This window comes from Branchiostoma belcheri, unplaced genomic scaffold (assembly GCF_001625305.1).
Source record: "Branchiostoma belcheri isolate BF01 breed outbred unplaced genomic scaffold, Haploidv18h27 scaffold176, whole genome shotgun sequence".
NCBI lineage: Eukaryota > Metazoa > Chordata > Leptocardii > Amphioxiformes > Branchiostomatidae > Branchiostoma > Branchiostoma belcheri.
The window spans coordinates 297,826-304,624 of record NW_017803224.1 but is presented as its reverse complement, the minus strand read 5'-3'; the positions used below and the strand labels follow the sequence as shown (position 1 = coordinate 304,624).

Here is a 6,799-nt window from a genome sequence, read left to right as displayed (position 1 = left end):
ACACACGCTACAATGGACTACACATGCTACACTGGACTACACATGCTACACTGGACTTAACACGCTACAATGGACTACACATGCTACACTGGACTACACATGCTATACTGGACTGGACTACACATGCTACACTGGACTACACATGCTACAATGGACTACACATGCTACACTGGACTACACATGCTACACTGGACTTAACACGCTACAATGGACTACACATGCTACACTGGACTACACATGCTATACACTGGACTGGACTACACATGCTACACTAGACTACACACGCTACAATGGACTACACATGCTACACTGGACTACACATGCTACACTTGACTCGACTACACATGCTACACTGGACTACACATGCTACAATGGACTACACATGCTACACTGGACTACACATGCTATACTTGACTCGACTACACATGCTACACTGGACTACACATGCTACACTGGACTACACATGCTACACTGGACTACACATGCTACACTTGACTCGACTACACATGCTACACTGGACTACACATGCTACAATGGACTACACATGCTACACTGGACTACACATGCTACACTGGACTACGTAATACTATATGCTACACAGGACTACACATGCTACACTGGACTACATATGTATACACTGGACTACACAATCATGCTACACTGGACTACACATGCTACAATGGACTACATACACTACACTGGACTACACAATCATGCTACACTGGACTACATATACTACACTGGACTAAACAAGGGTCACAGCCTTACCCGTTGTCATCCATGGTAAAATGCATCAGATTTACCTGTTGTCTTTAAGACTTCGTTGGCAAACTCCTGACTGACAGTCCTGAGGAAAGCTGCACTTCTGTCGTCCACAAACAGACCCACAAAACTGCCGGAGGAGTAGAAGTCCAGCGTGACCTTGTCTGGGACCTCCCTGCCCCTCACCCTGCCTGCCACAGTTAACACGGCATGTACCACCTTCGGGACTACAGAGTCTGGGACCTGGTAACAAGGCAAGATGGCAAATAGGTCATGAATAGCTTCATCAGGTTAGTAAGTTTCAGTGACTGTCAGTCACTTTCTTCGGGACAATTCTGACTGGTTCACATTGTACTGTAGCACAGGTGTCGCTGCTACAGAATCTGATGCATTCCCTAATGTTTACATATCTACACATTACATGTACAGGGAACTGTATCTACAAACGTACGGAAGTATAAACAAAAGCAGTTATGGAGAACAGACACCACAATGTAGTTCCAAATGTACAAGAGTGCTGCAGTGCAATGTGAACCAGTCAGAATTGCCCTGAGGAAGGTGACAGACGGTCACCGAAATGTCGGCTGTGAATAAAACACTTGGCTGTGTAAAAAGAGTCTCTTTACTAAGAAACTTAGGCCACACCGACTTAATTTTATGGATGACATCCTCAGAACGCCCCTAAAGTAGTGTGCGTGGGCGAATAAAAAAAAAATTCCAGCCAAAAATAAAAATGCTTCTAAACCACAGGAATACAAAGCTGGTGAATTTGCAAATGTGAATTTGCGGCAGTATATAGCGACGTACACGACAAGCCGGCCTTTTGCGGAATTTATGAATCGGCACTGTACACATGTACTGAGTTCTTGAGTCGTGGAGCTTTCGTAGCCCGGCTCCGTATTGTCGCTAACTACCATGGACTACCCAGGTCTAGAGCCAGGCCAGAGCCGTGGACTTGATCTTTTTTTTTAATTTTTAATTTTTTGAGAACAGGCAAAAATCAATGCGCGCACGGATGTCATCCATAATTAAGTCGGTGTGGCCTTACCAACCTGATGAAACTATTCACGGGTGTTAAAAATGTTGAAAATGTAATATACTTCTACTTCTAGCAATTAGTGTAAGGCCACACCAAGTAAATTTTATGGATGACGTCCGCGCGCGCATTGATTTTGGCCTGTTCCTAGAAAAAAAAGCAAGAAATTCCGCTTCCTGTAACTATGACCAAAGAGTCACGACAGTGCCGCAAATAGGTTTGTACGGACCAAAGCATCAAGCAAGGAAATCATGACTTCCATTAGGAATTCAGTTTGGTACATGCTGCCACATTTGAAGAAACTTGCTGACCGCTCCATCCATCTCCCCAAACTCACAGGACGACAACTGCTGTTCCACCTGATTTATTGCTGTTTTGATGATGAATAAAAGACTTCTTGTGTCACCTCATCCAATTTGTGTCCTAACATTTGTCGTCTCTTAGTATATTTCTAATCTAGGCATCTTGTTTTTTAGGGCCCTTCTTGTTTTTTTTTCACCCTCTCGCATTAGATTTAGGGTCTCCAAAGGACGTCATCCATAAAATTTACTTGGTGTGGCCCAATATAGTAGCTGCCCATGATGGTACGACTAGTCGTTTTGGTAGAATTTTTATTTAATTGAGGTCTTACACATCTGCAAGGACAGGCAATACTGTTAAATACATTGCACAAGAATAAAAGATCTGTTTGTTTGTTTGTGATAACATGTTTTGACACCTCAATTGTTGTTTAATAAGGCTTGTGACCTCAGAATTTGAAAATGAAAGAATTTTTATTTTTGTCCGCCTTTTTTCGCCAGCCTTGTTTTTTTTTCGTTCGCCCGCCTTATTTTTTTTTTGCCCTATCGCATTAAATTTCGAGTCTGCGGAGGATGCCATCCATAAAATTTACTTGCTGTAGCCTAAGAAGAAACAGCCAAGTAGTAGGGAAAGCAGTAGTTTGTCAGGCTAGACCGTGTGAAGGTAAACACTTATGCATTTGCTTGGCAAATGTTACCTCTCTATTTCCTCTTTTTTATTCCATCCTTTAAAATGCCGAACATGGGTATGATTAGTAAAAACCAAGGAGGCTGGCAGAATCTCCTTGGTAAGACCATTAAGGCCATGTTGATTTGATTATATGGATGACATCCTCCGGGAGCCCCAAAACTGATGCGCGCGTGCGAATAAAAAAAAAGTTTTGCAAAAAAAAAAAATTATGAAATCTACGTGGTCATGAGGGTTGAGCAAATGGCACAGAATATGGTTTGGCGAATAATCTAGTCTTCAAATTCATTTCTTTACAATTTCGTCTTTTTTCGTTTGATTTTGGCATTCTACGACATTGGTATAGTTTTTATTTTTTTATTTTTGGAACATATGGTATATTTTTGCTCATTTTGCAACTGTTTTGTACGATTTACAGTATGGTTGAAAACTTTTTTTTTTGGAAACGGCCGAAAATTCATGCGCGCGTGGATGTCATCCATATAATCAAATCAACATGGCCTAAGATCCAATTAAATATTTAACAGTTCGTGTTTTCGGTCCTGTGAGGTCCAGCACAGTACTCAACAATTAGATACAACTTAGTAGCAGTAAACTGACAAACAAACAATCTGATTTGTTTGTTTGTTTTCCTTGTTATTTTCATTCTTTTGTTTTAATCGTTAATTTTTATGTTAATTATCTAATAAGTTTACTCTGTAACAGCGACCTGAATTACATGTATAAGACTTTTGTTTAATTTCTTTTTGTAGATGCAAAGGAGTTTACACACTCCAGTTATTATTTCTGTGTCTTGATTTGGTTTAATTAATCAATTATTTCATTGTTTAATTTTGATGTTTAATTCAAATATGTTTTGTTACCTTTGTTTGGGGTAGGCCTTTTGAAAAACCACCCAGGTTCCTGGCCTACCCCGCATATTCTTTGAATGTTATTATTTGATCATGAATTTTTTTTATGTATGTGCAAAGAAAGAAAGAAAGTACAGGCCAATGACCTGGGGTTATTTACCCTTGTCGGAAAACAAAAGCCAAGATCATAAAAAAATGAAATGACGTCAATTTATAATAATAATAGTTGCATGTTTCAGTAGGAAACGTAGGTAGGTAAAAGCAAACTGTGGTTTGACTTTTATGACCCCTCCAGCTCCGGAACTCATCTTGTTTTGAGGAAGTAACTTTTTTTTAAACACCGACTCCCTACTCTCCAAGCAGAGGGAATGATCGTTTTTATATATGGCCCTTTTTTTTGTCCTGATCCCCACCCGTCGGTGGCTAATGGAGCTTCTCTGGCTAATGAATACTGTCTGGCCAATTTGATACTGTCTTTTGCCACCGAGAGGGATCTGCTTGGAGATTACGACTCCGCCCATGCTCACGAGCCATGGTCTCTATTATGCTATAATCACATATTGTCAGTGTGTCAATTCTTAGAACTAAAACATTTTTACAAGTCCGAAACTAGTTCCCGTGACAAACCGGTACACGACATAACATATTTTACTGTACTTTTAAATCCTGTATGGTTAACATTTGTGACTTCTGTGTCAATCTTTACATCTTAGTAACATGGTGTAACGAATGAATAATCTTGCATGCGCCCTTTTTTGTTGCTTTCGACAGAAGGCTATGAAATCGTTTTGGTACTGTTTGGCAGATTATGCACGATAAATTTTGAAGGCATGGTCCGAGGTTCACGATTTTTGGTAGGCAGGTTGTCTTATTGATGGGCATTGTCAAGGCCTAAAATGACGTGCGTTCGACGAAGACAATCTGGTTGTGTTTTGTCCAATTTGTCGAGTTATAGTCGGTATAAAACGCACCAACTTCACCGATCGTAAGAGCGCAGCCATTTTGATAAACTGCAATGATGGTACAAATCGCAAAGAGCGCTGTTGTTACATGAAACTGCCTTGTTACGGTCACCTTATCTCCAAGCAGATGTTAAGGTAGAAGATGAGTTTCTGATTGCCGTGGAAGGTTTGTCACAGAAGCCAGGTTCAGAGAAAGTACTCACAGAGGGGATGAGGAACTTATGGTCCTCTCGGCCGGAACTTTGGCCGCACCTTCTCTGCTGCCTCGCCGGCTAGCTTGCGAGACCTTTCGAACCAGTGAGAATCTTACGATGAACGACTGGATGGAAAAGAAAAACATCTGTCAATCAAAAAAACAACAACAAAATTCAAAGTTCCAAAACCCCAATTTGATTTTTGCATTTCAATCCAATTATCTGCCATTCCATACTACGGGACGTAGCGTTAGCGTTACACGATATTCGTTCTGAAATCTGAATGCTTTCTTATTTGGTAAATTTCAAAAGAACGGAACATTTCTTTAACTTACCGGCGCTCGACAGACGTCTTGACAGACTCCTGCCTTTCAGCATCCACGGGTGTTCTAGGATCTGCTGGAGAGAAGGACGGCCGGACGGACGGATTGTCAACATCCACCTGATGAGATCTTCGCATTCTTTTGATACCCGTCGTTCGAAGCAGACCTCGCCTCTGCAAATTTCGTCGTCTCGCTGGAAGGGAACGTTGCCGCAAACCATTTCGTACAGCAGGATGCCCAGCGACCAGACCGCTGCCCGGCGCCCGTGGTAGCGATGGAACCGGATCCACTCAGGAGGACAGTATACTCTTGTTCCAGCGAAATCTGTGTAGACTGTGTCTTTCAGGAAGGCGCCAGACCCGAAGTCGATCATCTTGATTCTCCCCGTGTTCAGCTCGACAAGTAAGTTCTGGGCCTTGATGTCTCTGTGTACCACACCTTGGTTGTGGCAATGCCTGACCATGTGCACGATTTGGAGCATAAAGTCTCTGCTCAATAACTCGCCCAGAGCACCCTTCTCCGTGATAACGTCAAACAGGTCCATGACTGGCTCTGGACGCTCCAGGATGAGGATGTAGGAATCCGGGCGTTCGTACCACTCCAACAACTTGATGATGTCGTCGTGGCCCATCACTCGCCGCAACAAGACGATCTCCAAGGGCACAGTCACTCCGTTCAAATGTCGTGCCCATCTTGTGACTTTCTCTCTCGCTATTTCCTTGATGGCCACCGGTAGGCCGTCCCGTGCCCTTGTACCGGCATACACGGTGCCGAATCCGCCGCTCCCGAGCACCGCTCCACGGTGGTACGCCTTCTCGAAAGACTCTCTCTCTGCCACTGGCTTGCTCGTTTTGTGCTTGATGGCCACCGGTAGGCCGTCCCGTGCCCTTGCACCGGCATACACGTTGCCGAATCCGCCGCTCCCGAGCACCGCTCCACGGTGGTACGCCTTCTCGAAAGACACTCTCGCTGTCACTGGCTTGCCGGCCGGATCCAAGCTGCTCGTCGGGCAGGGCTGTACGAAACTTCCCTTCACAAGATTCACCTCTGCTGTGGGTTGTCTGCACAAAACGATCTTTTCTGACAGAGCCACAGGCGTCACGACCGCGGGGTCCGGCCGCTGAGGCGCCACTGTCGGCTTGGGTGCGTCCTGTTGCGATTCCGCCGCAACTTCATCAGACTTCCCGGCGAGCGCCCAGGCTGTGCTGGGCCTAGGTTGAGGCATCAATGCCTCAGGGACTGTGAGTATAAAGTTCGTACGTTACATGTGTGTGTGTGTGTGTGTGTGTGTCTGTGTGTGTGTGTGTGTGTGTGTGTATGTATGTGTATATATATACATGTATGTGTGTGCGTGTGTGTGTATGTGTGTAGTGTGTGTGTGTCTGTCTGTGTGTGTGTGTGTGTGTATGTGTATATATATACATGTATGTGTGTGCGTGTGTGTGTATGTGTGTAGTGTGTGTGTGTGTGTATGTGTATATATATATATACGCCGTGTGCGTGTGTGTGCGCGTGTGTGTTCGTGTGTCGGTGTATGTGTGTGTGTGTGTGTGTATGTATGTGTATGTGCATGTGTGTGTGTGCGCGTGTGTGTGTGTATGTATGTGTATGTGCATGTGTGCGTGTGTGTGTATGTGTGTAGTGTGTGTGTGTGTGTGTGTGTATGTGTATATATATGTGTGTG

The 6,799-nt window shown here is 43.8% G+C and overlaps 1 pseudogene; it reads right to left on the bottom strand.

Moving 5' to 3' along the window:
* Positions 1-774: 774 nt before the first annotated feature.
* Positions 775-6,340, bottom strand: LOC109467139 (annotated as a pseudogene).
* Positions 6,341-6,799: the final 459 nt, after the last annotated feature.